This window comes from Monodon monoceros, unplaced genomic scaffold, assembly GCF_005190385.1.
Source record: "Monodon monoceros isolate NGI ecotype Baffin Bay Population unplaced genomic scaffold, NGI_Narwhal_1 Super_Scaffold_21, whole genome shotgun sequence".
In the NCBI taxonomy this organism is placed as follows: Eukaryota; Metazoa; Chordata; class Mammalia; order Artiodactyla; family Monodontidae; genus Monodon; species Monodon monoceros.
Window position 1 is genome coordinate 25,491,187 of NW_021703778.1, and position 19,818 is coordinate 25,511,004.

At 52.5% G+C, this 19,818-nt stretch overlaps 1 long non-coding RNA gene and 1 other non-coding gene across 2 annotated transcripts; both read right to left on the minus strand.

The window, feature by feature from the left end:
• Positions 1 to 6,129: 6,129 nt before the first annotated feature.
• Positions 6,130 to 19,151, minus strand: LOC114904823. Its single transcript, XR_003796039.1, has 3 exons — positions 19,078 to 19,151; positions 12,373 to 12,472; positions 6,130 to 6,445 (listed from the first exon to the last, which is right to left on the minus strand). It is a non-coding gene; the product is annotated as an uncharacterized LOC114904823 (long non-coding RNA).
• LOC114905278 lies at positions 13,408 to 13,511 on the minus strand. Its single transcript, XR_003796135.1, has one exon. It is a non-coding gene; the product is annotated as a U6 spliceosomal RNA (small nuclear RNA).
• Positions 19,152 to 19,818: the final 667 nt, after the last annotated feature.

A 19,818-nucleotide genomic window follows, 5' to 3' on the forward strand; every position in this document is an offset into this window, starting at 1 on the left:
CTAGGCTTGAGAGTGTGTGATGCTCTTGGTGAGGGAGCTGCCTTGGCTCCGGGGCACCTGTGTTCTATGTCCAGGCCACCCCGGCACCTGCCCATACTCTGTGCCTGTCCGTTTAGGTAGATGGCGGTGCATGCACAGCTGCTGAGTTGGGGTCACACAACAACCATTCGGGGGCATTCGGTTTGGTGGACCCCGGGTTTTAGAACAGTGAGACCCACTGGTTGGACCTGCTAGACCCCGTGGGCCTGACTGTTGGACACCAGGAGACGCCATGGCTGCGGGAGGCCCAACGCTGATGTGGGAAACCCAGGAGGAATTGAATCAGACCCTGGAGACCCAGAAGGGACCTAGTGACCCATCTGATGCCCTCCTTTGAGCTTATATAGGGGATGGAGGCCCAGGGAGGGGGCAAGATCTACCCCCAAATTAAACCCTGGAAAGTGATGGAATAAGAACTCTTGGGCCTGTTGCCTCCTGATCTCCACTTCTGGGCTTGTTACTACAAATACATCATGTAACTGGATCCACTTAACCTTTTAAAGAATTTATGGCTTGAACAATGTGCGCTCTTAGCTCTTTTAAGAGGTAAAAGCAAAAGTAAAAGCCGCCTGGGCAGTCTTATCACTTCCAGTTCCTGGCCTTCCAATCACGTAGAGATGCACTCTCACCTGTCCATGGCCGAGGGGCAGGCAGGCAGGGGGAGGGTCTGTCCAGATTTCAGGATTCTGAGACCTGACTCATTGGACTCTCTGGTAAAGAGCTCAGAGCTCGAGTGCTGGTGGACAGGAGGTAATTGTCACAGGAGGGGACATCATGGTCCCTTTCCACTGTGGCCCTAGGGGAATCTGGCCTTAAGATGCTTTAAGGTGACAGAGTGTGAGAGAAGCAGCTAAGTGAAGGTTTTATCTAGAGTCAGTGAGGCGTGTTCTGATGAAGCCGTCAGGGCTGACGCTGGGGAAATCAGGGCACACGAGAAGACCTCTGCCCATAAGGTCTGCACCTGCTCGTGGGCACGATTTTTGTTTTCGTTTTTGAGAGTGAGAGCTCAGCCTCGCTGTTTCCCTGCTCCCCGCGCCTTATATAACCCTGTGGGCTGGATTTAAAGCCAGATTATATTTTTAGGTGGAGAGAGAGATTACTTATTAGGTCTTAGGAGGAGTGGAACTCAGCTTGGCCGATGCCTGTTCTATGAATTAATGTGCTGTTTTCACCTGGGCTCTGGGAATGAAGCTGCCTCAGGAACAGAGCGTGGATCCCACAGCAGCCCTGCCCCCCACCCCCAAGGCCTCAGTTTCCACCTCACCTTCAGGTCTTCCCCAGAGGAATCCTGGCTGAAGCAGGTGGAGACCACTGAAGACAGAGCCAGTGGGAGGGAGCCTAATTCTGAGACAGGTGGGGAGGGCGTCCCTGTGTCCATGCAGCCCCTGGGGCGGCTGCCTGCCCCCAGGTCCTGCATCAGTAATTACATCACATCTGCCTGATGTCCTGGAGCCCAAGCATCATGTTCTTCACGGGGCCATTTCCTGTAGGGAGCAGGAAAGTGGACCAACTTCTCCCTTCTGAGGCTGGAGAACAGGCTCTTTCTGATTTGGAACATTAGACAGTATCACTTTTAGGAGAGGGCGAGAAGGAGTTCATCCCATGTAGAAGAAGACAAGAGAGCTTGAAATCTGCAGAAACCCCAACATTTGGAGGGTACTTTGGCTGTGCTGGTGCCCTCTCTCCTCTCTGTCTCTCTTTGTGTCTCTCTGTCTCTGTCTCTCTGTCTGTCACTGTCTCTCTGTCTCTATGTCTCTCGGTCTCTTTGTCTCTCTCTGTCTCACTTTTCACTGAAGGTACTGACAGAAAAATGCACAAGCTGTATGCGTTCAGCTAGCTGACATTTTATAAACTGAGCCCACCTGTGAAGTCAGCCCCAGCTGGAGACACAAAGCAGAGTCGGCCCCCAGGGGCCCTGTCGCTGTCCCTTCCACTGATCCCCAAGCCCAGGGCAGGGGCACACGGATGCCAGCAGCTTGGCAGTTCTGCCTCTTCTGGGGCCCCACGTGGAGGGTCCTGCAACCTGCACTCTCTGTGTCTGGCTCCCTCTGATCCGTGTTTTTGTTCCACGTCCCTCGAGGGGCCCCAGACGAAGTTGTGTCATCTGGACATTGGAGCCAGCTGGTAGCTTCCCAACAGGACCACGTGGGGAAGGCAGGGTGGGTCCAACGAGACCTCCGTGCAAAGTGCTGCCTCCCAACGGCCACCATGTCACGCTGGGCGTGCTGACCAGCTGCCCCAGTGCCCAGGAGCCCCGACACCCAGGGAAGGATGCCCTGTCCTCGCCACCCAGAAAACCACTGAAGAGCAATGCTTTTCAGGGCCGAAACCATGCATCACACACATGCACGCTGTCCTAGGAAGCCCGCTGCTGCTGCTTTTTAATTTTAAAGTTTAACCAAAGTCTTGACCCAGTGATTTAGAGAAGAGACAAATGTCTCCTGAGGGGAACGACGTGGTCTCACTGTTTACCATTTCTAAAGCAACTGCTATATCACGAAAGCCTTGGACTAATTTCCCTTTGTCACTCCTCACGCCCCCAGTGCAGGAGGGAGTTTTCCATTGCACGAGGGAGAAACAGAACAGGAAACGAGGTCACGCTGGGCAGAAGACTCAGTCTCCCTTGGAGGTGAGAGCACGGGCCATACTGACGGGTGGCATCAGCCCCAGGGTGACCGAGCCAGATGTGGGTCACGTCTCTCCCACCGGCCCCAGGGACCTCCCCCCCAGACACCTCACCACACAGAGACACCCTGAGGAGCCCCTTCAGCCTCCAGCCACCCCACGAAGAGCTGCGACCTGTGTGTTGACGCAGGAAGTGTTTCTCCTCGACCAACCCGACGGCAGCCTCACCCCCCTGCAACCCCCAATCCTCTCCCTGAACAGGAGCTGGACCAGATTCCACTGCTTTCTGCACACTCTTGATATTAAAATTTAGTCTGTCTAGTTTGAAACCATGACTTATGAGCCAATTCAAAGCTCTGCATCTCCTTTTCATACCCTCTCCTAGGCTGTGGAAGGATTGTGTTCGTTTTCTAGGGCCGTTGTTACGAAGCACCACACACTGGGCAGCAGAAACTACAGAAATGGGTCATCTCCCAGTCCCGGGGGCCGGAAGTCTAAGATCAAGGTGTCAGCAGGGCTGGTTCCTTCTGAGGCTCTGAGGGAGGATCCGTTCAGGCCTCTCTCCCCGCTTCTTGGTGGTTTGTTGGAAAACTTTGGTGTCCCCTGGCTTGTAGAAGCATCACCCTGATCTCTGCCTTCATGTTCAATGGTGTTTTCCCCTATTGGTAAGGACACCGTCATGTTGGATTAGGGCCCACCCAGCTCTAGGATGACCCCATTACATCTGCAATGACCCTATTTCCAAATAAGGTTACATTCTGAGGGACTGGGGGTAAGGACTTCAACATATGGATTTTGGGGAGACATATTTCAACCCATGACGCAACCCTAGGTGAAGGTGGGGAAGAGAAGGGAAAATTAAGAAATGGTTTCAGTTAAAGCCAGGCCAAGCTACAGGGCAGAGTTGGAAGTCAGGTAGCAGGGAGGGTTGGGAGAGGGGAAGGTGGAGATTGGGATGGACCTGCAGGAGGATTCTGGGGCCTGGCCATGTTCTGCTTTCTGCCTGCTTGTGTTATAGACTAGATGCTTGTGTCCTCCCAAAACTCACATGTTGAAACCCTACCCCTCCACCCCATGTGATGGTGTTAGGAGGTGGGGCCTTGGGATGAGATGAGGCCATGAGGGTGGAGCCTCAGGGATGGGTTTGTGCCCCCGTAAGAGTCATGAGAGAGCCGGCGTCCTCTCTGCTCCCAGACATGTGGGGACACAACGGAAGGCAGTCTGCAGCGGGCTTTCCCCAGAACCCCGACCACGCTGGACCCCTGCTCTTGGACTCCCAGCCTCCGGCACTGTGAGGAATAAGTTTCTGTTGTTTAAGCCCCAGCCTGCTGTTCTGTTCCAGCAGCTGAACAGACACGTGCTTACACAGTTGCTTCATGATAATTCACAAACATTTCTGTTTTACACACTTTTCTCTATGTGTGTTATATGCCACAATTTTTTCAAGGTTAAAAAAAGGGGGGCATAGAAGTCAAAACTAGAATGAGGTATCACCTCACACTGGTCAGAATGGCCATCATTAAAAAGTCTACAAACAATAAATGCTGGAGAGGGTGTGGAGAAAAGGGAACCCTCCTACACTGTTGGTGGGAATGTAAACTGGTGCAGTCACTCTGGAGAACAGTATGGAGGTTCCTTAAAAACCTAAAAAAAGAGCTACCATATGATCCAGCAATCCAACTCCTGGGTATATATCTGGAGAAAACCATAATTCAAAAAGATACATGCACCCCAATGTTCATTGCAGCACTATTTACAATAGCCAAGACATGGAAGCAACCTAAACGTCCAACAGCAGAGGAATGGATAAAGAAGATGTGGTACATATATACAATGGAATATTACTCAGCCATAAAAAAGAATGAAATAATCCCATTTGCAGGAACATGGGTGGACCTAGAGATTATCATACTAAGTGAAGTAAGTCAGAAAGAGAAAGACAAATATTACACGATATCACTTATACGTGGAATCTAAAATATGATACAAATGAACTTATTTACAAAACAGAAACACTCACAGACATAGAAAGCAAATTTAGGGTTACAAAGGGGAAGGGGAGAGGGATACATTAGGAGTTTGGGATTAGCAGATATTCGCTACTATATATAAAATAATGGAAAAGAATATGAAAAAGAGTATATATATATAAAACTGAATCACTTTGCTGTACACCAGAAGCTAACACAACGTTGTAAATCAACTACACTTCAATTAAAACGGGGTGGGGGGGAGGTGTGGCATAGGAAGAAGTTTGCTTACCTGAGTGAGGCTGTGCTTGGTGGTGGAGGGTCCCGACGTCAGTCTGGTTCCGTGGGCACTGGGGCCTCTCATGACATGGCAGGTCCTGTGTAGATGGTGGGTCTGCTGTGTGCATGCGTGTGTGTGCACGTGTGTGCCTGTATGTGGGTGTGTGTGCACTGTGTGTGCCCACGTGTGTGTGTGTGTGGTGGTCCCAGGCTCCTTTTGCGACTGGAGGCTCCTCGAGGAAGGAGTTGCTGTGTCACCAAGCCCCACCTCAGGCAGACACTCCCCATCTGCTTCCTGAGCGGGGGGCCCCTGCTCCGGGTTCCCCTCTTTCCCCTCTGCTCAGGGGGAGCCGTGGGAGGTTCTGAGTGCCTTTCTGACCTTCCAGAGCCTTACTGAACTGGGAGGATGTCCTCTCCTTCCTTCCAGGGCCCTGGTCTCTTAAAGCCCCTGCTGATTTGGCTACCCCAGAGACCTTGGCCCTCACGCATACCCCACACCTGGGGGACCGTGTCATGTACTCCTAGGTACTTCCACATGCTCCGCCCCTGCTCAGCAGGTACCGGCTGGGAGGGGAAGCCGGCGCCCTGCCTGGAGGAAGGACACCTGAATGAGCCTCACTTGAGCCTCACCTGGCCTCAGAGAGGAGCACACTCTCCCGTGGGCTGGGGAAGAAAAGCCCCTGGCCATAGCCCCCCAACACAGGGCCGTACCCCGACCTCCTTCTCCCCCGGGGTCAGGGTGGTCGTAGGCAAGTTGTGCCACCTCTGCCCTTTGGGGCGGCCCCCCTGCTGGGCCCTTCAGCCCCCTGACAACGTGAGGACACGGGCTCCTCTTGTTTCCAGCACCGCATCATAGTTGCCAGGTGCAGCGCTTGGCTGGGATCTGCTGTCGTGCTGGTGCCTCAGTGTCAGCGCCGTGCGGGGGCTGGAGCTGCAAGGCTGACCGCCACCTGGTCCCCTCCTCACGGGGTTCTCTGCCGCCCAGCGGGGACAGACGGGAAAGGCAGACGACTGAGGTGTGGCAGTGAGCGGACAAGCCGAGGGCTCCGTACACCAGCCAGACCACTGAGAACTCAGAGATGAGTCCACCTCTTTGAGCCGTTACCTCATCTGTACACGAGAAAAGGCTTTTTGGTGATTAAATGAGACAACGCATGTCACATGACAGGTAGATCACAGGTGCTTAATAAATACTAGTTATTTTATATTACTTACATTCAAACTCCTTTTCTAATGCCTCAAGTCACCCCAGTCTTTATCGTGGCCTTTCTCTTTTTCCCAGATTTCTCTCTTTTCTTCTGATTCTTTTGGGATCTGGAAGCTGATAACATCCTTCTATGGCTCACCCGCCATCTTGGGTCTTTATCATTCATGTCTACCAGGGTGGAGGAAGCGTGAAAACCTAGACTATGTTGTTTTTCTGAATGTTATCAAAAGAGTTGGAAGAGAAGAGTAGAATCTTCCTTCCCACTTCTGTTTCTTATTTCCTTCTCATTGTCTCCCTTTCTCTCCTTCTTCTCTCTTGCTGCAAGCTACAAAAAAGCATGGAAACAGAAACTTAAAATTAGCATATATGCACAATGCTGCTGCTTCGGGCAATGGAAAAATAAACCATGCCTACATTTCTATTTTTCCCAGAATCTGAAGAACAACATTGGTTATTTGGGCAGTTGGCTATTCCTGGGTACATTTCAGAAATGACTTGTGTTTATTTATTAGTGGGTATTTTTAACAGTGTTTCAGAGCATTTCTCCAATAACCCCGCAAAGGAGTGTGGGCTCCAGCCCTGGCGAGGGACGGGGTAGAAAGGAAAAGATGTCATGGCTGCTGGAATCACCACCCGCTCTCTCCTTAGCACTTCTGCTCACTGGGGCCCCAACATGGGGGCAGTCATGGCCGTCTGAAAAGCAAGGCTCTGAGCTTTGTTCCTCCACCGGGGCTTCCGTGAAAGGACGTTGTTAGAGCCTGAATCGGATTACTTCACACACACACACACACACACACACACACACACACACAGGGCTCAGGCGGAGATTCTGGAGACACAAAAGGATGGTGGATTCCTGAGCAGTCGCCCACAGACCTGAGCGGCCAGGAATGCTGCCGGCTCCTGGGCACTGACATCATCCCCCCTTCTGGCTCTGGGAGGAGCCCTCTGACCCCCAGGTCTTGGGGCAATTATTTTTAGCCTCGAACCCACCCTGTGGCATTTCCATGGTGCACTTGAGGGAGACAGAATTTTGGGGAGGGCCCCGTTGGCTTTTTTGAGCTTCCATCTCTGCCTCTGCCTGTGAAATTAGAGACTGTTAAGGATGGAGCCTATGGGTCCAGCATCTTCATTTGGTGGATGAGCCTGGAGAGGTCGACAGTCAGCTGCAAATCTGCCTTCCTGTTCCCCAGCTCTGCCCCGACCTCATCCCTCCTGCTCTGTTCTGTTAAAGCAGTTCCCAACGAACCTGCTCTTGGGACCACCCTCACTCTCAAAAATTAATGAGGGGCTTCTCTGGTGGCGCAGTGGTTAAGAATCTGCCTGCCAATGCAGGGGACACGGGTTCGAGCTCTGCTCTGGGAAGATCCCACATGCCGCGGAGCAACTAAGCCCGTGAGCCACAACTACTGAGCCTGCGCGTCTAGAGTCCGTGTTCCACAACAAGAGAAGCCACGACAATGAGAAGCCTGTGCACCGCGATGAAGAGTAGCCCCCGCTCGACGCAACTAGAGAAAGCCTGCGCACAGAAACGAAGACCCAACACAACCAAAAATAAATAAATTAATTAATTAAAAAAAAATTAATGAGGACCCCAAGAGCTTTTGCTTATTTGGGTTATAGCTATCGATGGATGTCTATGTTAAAAGTTAAAGCTGAGAAATTAAAAATATATATTATGTATTAATTCATTAAAATACATTAATAAACTCATTGCACATTAACACAACATATGAGTAATAGCTGTTTTCCAAAACAAAAAAAATCAGTGAAAAGAGTGGTATCATTCTCCATTTTGCAAATGGTTTTCATGCCTGGCTTCATAGAAGACCATGGAATTGTTATATCTGCTTCTACACTCAATTGTTTGCAATATCACATGTCATGTAGCCTGTGGAAACTCCACAGTGAGAGACTGAGAGGGAAACTAGCAACTAATGTCTTTGGATTGTTACAAAAAGAGCCTGGACACCCTCAGGGTTCCCTGTATCACACTTTGAGAACCATTGGTCTGTGATCTATCCATCTTTAACCCTCTTTTTAACTCTGGCTCATACAGTCATTTAATAATCATTCATTAAAGAATTGCTGAGTGTTGAGCTGGGAATTTAAAGACAAGGTAGCATATGTGACTCTGAGTGCAAAAAGAAACAGCCGACTTTATCTTTCTATTGACGATGTAATTATCTGATCTCACGCCCATCTTTCTCCAGGATGCTGGGAAAATTAACCTCTATCCTTCCCGGGCTTCCCCATCCAAAGATTGTGGCATATTCCAGGGTCTTGAGTAGAGCAAAAGCTCTGGGGGACGGTCCTGTGGCCTGACGCCCAGTCTACACGGGAGCCGTTGAAATATTCACTGCTTAGCAGTTGGCCCCGCACCTCCACGTCAGGCTTGAGGCTGGAGGAGGGTCTTGCTCGTGTTCCCACCTGCCCCTCTCCAGGAGTGTGGGTACAGGGCCCCACTGGATCTCCCCTGGGAACCGCAGTCCTCTCTCTCATTCCTTCTTCCTCCCCCCCGGTTCCTTCCTTGCAGGCCAGATTCTTCTCCCTGTAAGTTTCTTCGAGACACTGACTCTCTCCCAACCACCACAAAAAGCCAGGGAAATGTGCAGGCTGTTTCTGCTTCCTGCCCGCCTCCTGCCTCCCTTGGGATTAAGAGAGTTAATAATAAATGTGCCTGGTCCACACGGAGTAGCCAATAGATGTTCCTATTCTCATTCTTGCTGCCTTTACTCAGGGGACATTGAGGCACAAAGTTTGAATTCGAAAGGGGAAAATTCACGAAGAGAAACCCTCCAGGGTTCACATTTCCACGTGTCCCGTGAGGGTGACACCGTGCCCTCCCCTTCGCCAGCTGCCCTTAATGCCCAGTAGAGGATGAGGGCCGTCCCCCAGCCCCCTTCGCCTCCATAGCCACTCTCCTGTCTCGGATCACACCATGTATTTTGTTCATGGAGAAGCCTGCTCCTGGATCATCCACAGATTGTGAGAATCAGCGGGGTCTGTGGAAGCTTCTGCAGAGCCCCTGGGTCACCCATCCTGCCTGTGCTCAGGCCCCCCAGGAACGGGCAAATCTGCAGAGACATCTGCTGCTCTCCAGCATGTCTGTCCTCCTTCAGGTGACCACCTGCCACCCCACCTGTTTTCAGTGGCGTCAGCTGTGAGCCTGGGAAGCCCCCCACCATGGTCTGACGGAGACGGTGGTCAGCCCCAGGCCGTTGCCATGGTGCAGGTCAACCATGTGGGTCCATCTTGTAGAGTCAGTGATTATTGGTGGAATGGCAGGTGTGAACGGGCAGAGGAAGGTCACCTCCGTGTAGGCTGAGAGCGTCCTCTACGGGACGCAGGTGGAGTTGCCACTTCCTCTCTCACCAGCTGGAGCCCATGGGGCAGCTCTATCTTGGCCAAAACCATTCTGGTCATTGATGCCTTTGCCCATCCTGATGGGGCTGCTAAGGCATGGTCCCTACTAGTTGTACATGTACATGTGTGTGTGTCCCCGGGCACACAACACTCAGAAAAATGGCGCAGTATGGAGTCTTCTTGTTTTCTCCTAGGCTGTCAGCTGCAGGTCCCTCCACCAAGCCTTGGGAGTAAGTCTGGAAGAAATGTGGTTGGTGGACAATTAAGACTTTTTAAGTGGAAAATACCCTCTGCTTTTTTCTTAGGATGTGAACTCCGTGGATGTCAAGCCTGGTGAGAGCTGCTGTCGGACTCCTTTGTAAGACCAGGCTGGTGACTGCCAAGTGCCCCTGGTCTCCTGTGTGCTCAGGACAAGTGGGACCTGGTCCCGACTGTGGCTGGGCCCCAAGCCCCTGTGAATCTGGCAGCCTTATCCTGCTGTTCCCCTGGCCCAGAAGCTGGAGATGAGCAGGACGCCTTCTGAACCATACCAAGTTCAGAGCAGAGAAACAGGGTTAGGACTCAGCCCCACAGGCCCCAGCCCCCAGCTTCCTGCACAAGCGACAGGACGTGGGGTGATGGGGGCCTCGAGTCAAGAACTACAACAGATCAGGGCTCAGGAAAATTGCCCGTGTTGTCTGGTTCTGAGCAGACTCACTCGAGGTGAATCAGAGGTGAGTCAAGCGCCTTTGAGAAGGAAATGACTTCCCCGGCGGCCCTTCCTGGCCAGGGCACCATCAGTCACTCTCAGGAAACAGAAGGAGCAAGAGAGGAGACAGTCTACAAACTCTTGGTTGCAAACGTCCCTTTTCTCCCAGGATTTGGTGGAATTGTCGTGGCTGATGATCCTCCTGTGGGGCTGGGTTGTTTTTTGGCCAAGTCAGGCCTGTTCAGTGAGGTGTGGGAGTTCCCTGAAGACTGTTCTCCATATACTTTCCAGGGTACCTGTCCCAGGGCATAACCTTGGCTCTTCTCCTGGGGGAGGGGTGTTCCCTGGAAGGCAGGACATGGTTGCCAAGAGGCTGGAGAGCCTGCAGTCTCATAGCTCTTTAGTGGCCTCCAGGGTGGAGGGCTTTGTGGTGTGGACCCAAATTCCCGTGGCTGCGATCATGGCTGTTTTAGACTGTGGACTCTGGGAAGGCACTGGCCTTTCTGTCTAAGAGGCTCTGGTGTCTTTCAGCCCAGCAGCGCCCGCGGCTAAGGTACGATGATTTCTCAGGTCAGGCATGACTTTTTCTGCTGACAATTTATTTCCATACCTCCTAAAGGTGCTTAGAATCCAAGTCCTAGTTAGGGATGGAGGGAAATTTGGATCATCTAAACCCTTCATCTGACAGAAGAGGAAACTGAGGCTCCATGCCTGTGACATACTCAAGGTCACCGAGAAATTCATGGAAGACCCAGGACAAACCCCAGGTTTCTTCTCTGGCTGGTCCACTGTGTGCTTTATAGTTTCCATAAGGCTAGTTAATAACAACTCAATTTTCATATGCTGTAATTAATACTAATACAACTAATAATAATGGCAGGTTGTTTCTGTAACTCTGGAAGTTACTCCTTAAATTTGGGTCCTAAGTCTCTGTTGCCCGACCCTCATAAAGTTAGGTTTGAATGCAGCCTAAACTCCGCAATGCAATGATTTGCTGATCGTGAGTAGGCATCATATTTTGGGGGTTGATTTGCCTAGAATCTCGATTTTTTTCCCTCCTCTGTTCTCACCATGAACGCAGGATTCATCTCTGCACAATCTGTGAACTGTTCCCAATAAGACTGTCCTCATTTCATCTCACACCACCCCCACTGGCAACACCAAGGGCTGTAACTGATGTGGTTCGGAGACCTGAGTCCAAGACGTAAAAATGAATCCCCTGTGACGGTCTGGACGACGCAAACAGATCCAGCGTCTGGCTTTAATGGGAGCGAGAAATTGCTAACAGATGACGGTGGGGCTCACGGGCTCCGGTCTCTGGCCTCCAACGAGAACCCTTCCTGATGGCAGCTCCTCCCCCACATGTGCCCCAGACGTGGGTTATTTACAGGACGCCACCCAGACCCCGCGATGCTAAATGTATAGCAGCAGAGGCTGCATGTGTGATGGCTGAGGTCATGGCTATTCATTTTAGCTGTAAAGACATTTGGTTTATAAAACCCCAGTGACTCCACTGGGAGGGGCTTTCGGAGAAGAACAGCCCCCGAGTTCTCTTCCTGTCCCAGCACCGGTGGGATCAGCACTTACGTCACTGGCCCCCATTCAACGCTCTGGGGCCAAGGAAGGCCCTGGACTTGCTCTGGGCTATTTTGCCTTTTGGAGGAAGATGGTGTGAGTCACAGTGATTTACTACAAACTCAGCAAAAATGTGTCTGATGTGTTTGTGTCCCAAACAGAAGGCACAGAAACTGCTAAGAAATTACATGAGGGCTCAGAAACAGACATTTTGGGGCTCTGCAAGAGGCATTTGGACAAGTCCATTTCTGGAACCAGTTTTCTCATCTGTAATGTCAAAGTTGGGGTGGGGGGACCAGGCTATTTCTCAGTCCCTCTCCAGCCCTTACAGTGTGCAAGCCTGTGAGCATGTTCAATTGTGTATTACCAGGGTGTTTTTAATCCGCATGCCGCCTCTCCCAAGGTGGCTGCTTCCTGGAGGTCAGGGGCCATGTCTGGGTGTACATGGCTATTTCTCTACCTCTTCTTGCCCCTGTGGGTTCAATACTCTTGAACTAAAGAGGTTAAGTGAGAGGCAGAGACGTTATTTAGAAGAATTTGAAATAAACCGCACGCCCCACACCGTGTCACAGGCACGCACCATGGAAAACGAAGGTGAAATGGGCAGTAACAGGCCATCCTACCTGGCAGGTAGAGGGCTTGCCTTTATGTATCCAAAGACGTCCAGGTCGATGGGTGACAAATAACGGCCATTATTCCCAAAAGGGAACTCTTTTCAACCCTCTGCACACGAAAGAAGAATCACTGTCAGTGGGTGCCTTTTGAACACATCCAACAATAGCACAGACTAAGATAAACGTGCCCCAAATCTACGCTCTTTTTGGCAAGTTGCGATTTAGCAAAACTGTGCTCATGTAGAGAAAGATGCGTGGGACAAAGTGGTACCGTGGGTGAGGATACACGTGATTCATATTTTCTTCTGCTTGTTCATTTGTATTTTCTATATTTTTAACCACAAACACAGATAAAGTATTTCAAGAAAAAAATCTCAATCCCATTTAATCAGTAATTTAAGAATGATGGGGAGGTCCTGCCCCCCCACCCCCAGAGCAATGGGCTTCCTGCCGCCCCCAGGGACAGAACCACTTCACTCTTCCTCTTCCTTGGTTGGGGTTTGGGCAAGTCTACACACTCCCCTTATATCAGCAACTCACATAGGGTCACAGGACTCCATCCTCTGTAACAGCCAGTCTTGTGGGACACCCACGGCCTGGGTGGATTCTCTCTCCTTTCATAGCATTTCACTTCTGAATCAGTCTGTGGGCCCTGATGTCTTCTTTCTCATGCCGTCCTTGCAGTATTTCAGGTCCATTTGTGAGCTCACCTCTCCAAATCTTCGAGCAGGTCCCTTGAGAGTGGTAATTGTGTCACCTTCCTCTTAAGTTTTCTTTCTTCTTCCCTCCCTCCCTCTGTCCCTCCCTCCCTCCCTTCCTTCCTCTTTTATTCTTCCTTCCTTCCTTTCTCTTTATTTCCTCCCTCTCTCCTTTCCTTCCTTCCTTCCTTTTCTTTCTTTCTTGTTTACTTGCTTGCTTTCTTTTGTTTTCTGGCTTTGTTGAGCTAAAATGGACATATAACATTTTGTAAGTTTATGGTGTACAAAGTAGTGATTTTTATGCATATATAACAAAATCACTACCACAATAAGGTCAGTTACATCCAAAAACATGGAATGCCTCACAAATTTGTGTGTCATCTTTGCTCAGGGGCCATGTTAATTGCCTCTGGATTGTTCCAATTTTAACACTTACATTATTTCTAGTGACCTAGCTTGGTGCTTCATATCTATTAAGCATCGAGAAATAAATGCAAAATGCAATTGTGTTTGAACCACACTGACAGCATCCTGTTTGAATTCTGAGAATCTGTAAGTCAAGGACTTCAAGGCCTCCCGATGAAGTTTGCCGAATGCAACAGAGAAAGAGGATGAGCTCTGAACATCAGGGCTTGACACCGTGAGCAGGCGAAACATGCAAGGAAAGGCCATGAAACCTCCGTGGTCACGGGTCACTGCATTTGCCTTCTGGGTGGCTGAGCAGCAGTTGTGGCAGGTGTGGCCTGGAGGGGCTCCCAGAGCAGACCCTGATGGAAAGCACAGCCATGGTCCCGCTGCCTCTGCCGTGTGTCTTTCCCGAGGTTCACCCAGCGGAAACTTGGCCCAAAATCCTGTGACAAGCTCAGCTTCAGGCTGTGGTGACATCGGGCCTTGGAGGCTGTGAGTCCTGCACTGAGAGGATGCAGTCTGAGTCTCGGGCTCATTCCAGAGGCTACGTTTGCAGTGCTCTGTGCGTGCACAGGGCGCACAGGGGCCGAACGGCCTCCCCATCGCCGCTGGCCCATCTCCGGCTCATTCATCTCCTGCAGCTGTCGGCTGAGAACAACAGGTGAAAGCAGGCCCAGCCTATTGTCCTGGGAAGACTTTAGCTACGCCTGTCACCCCCTCGCCTGGTGCAGACCTCCAGCTTAGAGTGGCTCAAGCTGGGAGGCCAGCTCTCTGCACGATTGTGACCCGGAAAGACCTCGTTCCAGACCCAGCCTCGAAAGTTCCCCACGTCTGGGCCTGGGAAGTTGTCCCGGGGCCTCTTGAGGGGTGGGGTGAAAGGCAGGGACAGGTGCAGGCCCTGATGGCTGCAGGTCCGAGAGTGCATTCCGCCTCCAGGCTGGGCCCCTGTCACCAGCTGGGTGGCCCAGGGCGCCTGGTGTTTCAGGTCCCCTCTGTCTGCCCATCTCCCCAAATCTTCAAGCGGGCCACTTGAGGGTGATCATTGTGTGTCTTCCTTTTAAGTTCTTCCTAATGGTATAGTTGGGTACTTTATTGTATATATTAAACCTCAAGACAGAAAAGCAAAATGCAATTGTATTTGAACCACACCGCTAGCATCCTGTCTGAATTCTGAGAGACTATAAGATGAAGACTTCAGGGCATCAGGATAACTTTGCCAAATATGACAGAGGACCAACAAGGAAGACTGAAGGTCAGGACCCTAATGAGGGAGGTGGAGGGGCGGTGACAGATGGGAGGGGCCCTCAAGCCTGGGGGCGGGGTGGGCTGGGAGGAGTTTGATCTGATCCCAGCCCCAGTTACAGTTCTGTCCTCCTGCAGCCATGGCTCCCACCCGCCTCCTTGAGAGGGAAGGCCTCCTTGCCCTGCTTTGATGGCTCAGACACGCGTCACCTCTTTGTTACCTCATTACTGTTTTTCCTTCTCTTTTTTTGTGGCGGGGAGCTGTGAGTATGAGGAGAAACAGAGTCACAGTAGGTGGGAGACTTGGGAACAAGTTCTGGGGAAGGGGGGGCCCCCAGATCATGAGCACAATGATGGAAAGCACAGAAGGGTGGTAAGTCTCCATATAGCGCCAGTCAAACTTGAAGTGAAACGTGTGCTTCCCAGCAAACTGGGGTTGTCTGCCTCAGAGGGTCAGCAGGCCCCTTCCATGGACGCACACGGTGGGGGGGCCCAAAAGCTGGGCATGGGAGGGTGGATTCGGGGCTGGGGTCTGCCCGCTGGGTGGGGGGCTTTCTCCTTCCATCCGGAGGGCTCCTTCTGGCTTCATCCTTGGTCTCTGCAGCCCAGCAGGCAGCGCCCCAGTCAGTCACAAATGAGGGTGGCGAGCTGGACAATTTCCCCGCAAACGCTACTCCTCCTGTGTTTGGAATTCTGGGCACCAGCCTCACTCCTCATGGAACCGCTTACAAAGATGCCACTTAATTAGGCTGCTAAGTCATCGAGAGGGCAGTTAGCAAGCGCCCCTTTATTGGATTTTCTAGTCTGGAGACTGTGGAGTCATCATTTTCCCCTCCTGCCTCTCTCTCCCACCTCCCCTGGTCCCTGCCTCTCTGCCTCATGGCCTGCACTCTGCTCAGGACCCTCGAGGCTGTTTCTTCCCTGCAGTCCAGCCAGACCACACCCAGACTGATCACCTGAGAACCCCACTTGGGCCCCCACCTTTTAAACCTTTGACGGTCACCCACTGGCCATGGGACTAGGACTAAGCCCCTTACCCTCAGCTTTCAGACAGTTTCCTTCATCTGCCCGATCCTCCAAAGACCCCTGGGAGGAGACCTCGACCCCCCACAAGGTGTGTTCCTCCTTTCCCGCCTGGCCTGCTGCCCACACCCCCGTGCCGAGACGGGGGTCTGAGTTCAGTTCAACCTCAAATCCCCCTCAAGCCTGGCCAACCTTGGGCACTGTGGTGTCCCTGTCTGGAACTCTTATTGTAGAGAGGCTTTTTTGGTTCTTACCACTGGTTGTGTTGTAATGTCATTCACCTTTTTACTCACATATTCTATCCAACTAGATGATAACCCCGTTTGGTCAAGGACTGTGTCTCATACGATTGAACTTCGGGACATCTGTGTAATCGTTTCTCAGTCGAGTCAGTAGACTCTGGATTATTAGCACAAAGCATCTCAGGGTGGGGGGCTGGGTGCTGGGGCAGCAGGAGTTGTCGCGGGTAGGGGGCTGCAGCACAAGACCCTCTACACCTGGACTGTTCTCTGTGGCTACTGTGTCTAGGGACCTCCATGAACCCAGAGCAGGGCTGCGTGTGTGGTCGGCCACAGGCTTCAGCCAGTGGATGGGAACCACCCGCAGCTCTGGTGACGGCCCTCCAGGACAGGCTTGCGGTGGCCACTCACTTGGGACATCTGGGACTTGCCTGCAGTCTGGAGTCCCGTGGATGCCCCCTTCCCTCCCAGTGCCCCTCCCCCTTCCTTCTGCTCCCATGCCAGCTGACCCAGCTTCCCTGAGCCATCATCCCCATCATTTCCCAGCACCAGTGCCGCTGGGTCAGCACGCCATCTTGGGGGAGCCCTCCCAGCAGCCCAATAAACCGGCTTCAAAATAGCTTCACTAAGCCCCCTGGGGACACCCAGTCTCCCTGGCTCCCAGTCCCCCAGTCCTCCATCACCCGGTCCCAGTTGTGCTCGTGGAGGGGCTGTCACTCAACATCCTGGAGTGCAGGTCTATTATTAGGCAGCTCCCAGTGCATGCCAGCACCCACACTCCCAGGTCCCTCAGGTCCACCATCTGGCTGCCAGTGGCTGCATGTCCCTGGGTTTTGTTTGTTTGTTTGTTTGCGGTACACGGGCCTCTCACCGTTGTGGCCTCTCCCGTTGCGGAGCACAGGCTCCGGACATGCAGGCTCAGCGGCCATGGCTCACGGGCCCAGCCACTCCGTGGCATGTGGGATCTTCCCGGACCGGGGCACAAACCCGTGTCGCCTGCATCGGCAGGCGGACTCCCAACCACTGCACCACCAGGGAAGCCCATCCCTGGGTTTTCTTAAGGAAAGGCGGCTCTGGCCAGGGGCGTCCTGGGGGTGACCAGGTGACGGTGTCCAGAAAGAGGAAATGCTTGCTAAGTCTGGGTGGGCTCTCCTTGGAGAGGGTAAGGGGAAAATGGGGGCTGGTGATGACTGGGTCCTGGCCGCAACGCCTGCCTTTACTTCCAGGACACAGGGTTCTTTCTGCAGGGCTGGGACTCGGGGGAGGCAGGCAGGGCATCCTGCCCCTAATTCAAGGAGGAGCTCAGTCTCAAGTCTGTGCAATCCCTCACCTCATTTCCCTCCCCCCTGCCTGGTACCATGCTCCACAGCAGAGGGGTAAAGGGAAGAGTACGGGCTGGGGGTGCCATTCCACTGATCACTTCTCTGGCCCTGAGTTTTCTCATGTGTAGAATGGACGTAATAAAGCCCCAGCCCATCTGCTTTGCGGGGTTGCTGGGATCACATATCCTCACGTGTGATGGGGTGATACTCGGAACGCCCTGCAGCCTGCTAGCCGATCGACTGGATGGCAAATGTCCCTTCCTGCCTTGCCCTTGGGTCACACATCTGTCCTCACCTGCCACCTTGCTGGCACATGGGAAGAGACCTCGCACCCACAGTAGGAGTGGGCTCCGATCTGTGTGCTCTTCAGTGCAGACCTCGTGCTGTAAACCCCAGGCTTCCCAGAGCAAAACTCCCCATGTTCTCAGAGACTCCCAGCAGTGGGGAGGGGAGTAAACCTCACCAGGGCTGGGGAGAGGCATGCCCCCTGCCCCATGTGACACAGGTGAGAGCCATCATTCTTCTACAGACCTGCTGGTAGGTACGGGTGTGGCCTCTGCTCACACCAGGTGGATGCCACTCGTGAGAGTTCTCCCCCAGCATGGCAGTGGCAGCCGCCCAGCCCCAGGGCTCAGGCCATGCGAGCTGCTGGGGTTGTGACTGGGAGCCAGCCTTGTCCCTCCCAGCTCAGCCTCCAGCTCCAAAGAGAGAGACCGGGCGCTCCCTGAGCTGCAGCTCCGGCGGGGACTCCAGGGGCATCTGGGGACTCTTGCCCGGTGAGGCTCCAACAAGCCTGCCCGGGGGCCTGGAAGGAAGGCTGTCTGTGCCCGCTGCAAGACTTCCTCCAAGAACAATGGAAGAGAAGATGCCGTCTTCCGCTGGGGAAGCTGGACGGAGTGTGGTGGCTACAGGTCTCCGAGGGGTCAAGTGAGTGCTGCTGGGAAGCCGCCTCCCTTGGAGGAGCGGGCATCACGAGACTGCCCTCCCCGGGCCGGACCCTCGCCCCTTAGGGCATTTGGGCAGTGGCTCCCGCAGGGAGGAGCTGCTTCTCCTGCTTCCTGGGGCCGCGGTTGCTCAACGGTGGATGGGTGGCAGGGTGGGTAAATGGCACTTCTGGGTCAACAGCTTTCAGCATTATCACAAGTCATCTCTGACCACCTTCACTATAAGATCTTTTTATGAAGACACTGTCTCCGCCTTCTAGAAGATCCCAGGCTACTTACAGACAACGCAGAAAGCATGGCAGGACGGGAGGCAGCACAGGACCAGGGACCCTGGAGCTCGCTGCCCCAGTTTGAATCCTAACTCAGCTACTCACTGTCTGTACACCTGAGGCACGTATGGAACTGCTCCAGGCCAAGGTTCCCCCCAGCCCTGCCCCCAGCACATGGAGATGAAGACAAAGCATCTGCTTTACGGAGCTGTTATGAGGGTTAAAGGAGTCACTGTTTGCAAAGCCCTTAAAAGAGCACCCGCATCACACACTCACAGTGTTGGCAAAATAAATAACCTACAACTATGTAAAGGGCCATAGGTGGCCACGACGAACGGGTTTGTAGAACGGGTTTGTAGTGGGGGAGACGGTATTCCAGTTTTAAGACGCAGCTTAGTTTCAGTTGCCTCGCATCTGGTTTGGGTTTGGGGAAAGGCACATAGGCAGGAAGGCGGTTCCCAAACAGAGAATTTGACAAGCAGTTAAAGACACGGCCTGCTTGCCGGGGAGCCAGTCTCCAGGCCAGAGGCCTGCACTGTTGAAAGGCACTGTGTAAATAAATCACTTACTTCTCTCACCAGTGCGGGTGACAGCTCCCGAAATCAACATCGATGAGACAGGAGGGAAGGGGGCAGGGCACGACCTTCAAAAGAATGACACAGCCGGTGAGGTTATGACATAAACTGGTCAGAACCCATTAGGCCCAAGACGGCAGAAGATTTGACTTCCAGTGGACCTTGAACCTAGATATATGATTATTGTAATGGTATCAGGGCGACCAGGAGTTTGGAAGTTGAGTTGTCCAAACACGTTGAGGCTGGCCAGCCATTCAGAGTCTAGGGCCCTCCAGGCAAAAACAACTCATCAACCTTTTAAAAGCACACAGCTGAGTCACTAACACCAGTAGCAACCACTTAGAAACATTTACTAGGTGCTTTATCAGGAGTGATGGGCTCAAACCACCATGAAATCCTAGGAACGTTATCTCCATCCTATAGATGAGGCAACTGACACACAGAGAGATGAATAACTTTTTCAAGGACACACAGCTTATAAATACTAGAGTTAAGGTCCAAACCCAGTGAGTTTAACCACACCATTAAACAGCTCCTGGGTTACACAATTACTTACATTCTAAATGCAATACTGGAACCTGCATTCAAACGGCATCGGTCACCTTAACTTGCAAGATCCACACACCTTCCCTGAGGGATTCCCAGCTTCTAGGCAGTGGAGGGGAGCAGGCGATGGGCCAGCACACAGGTGTGTTCCGGTCACATCTGCTTTCCAAGATGTCTTGTTCCTACCTG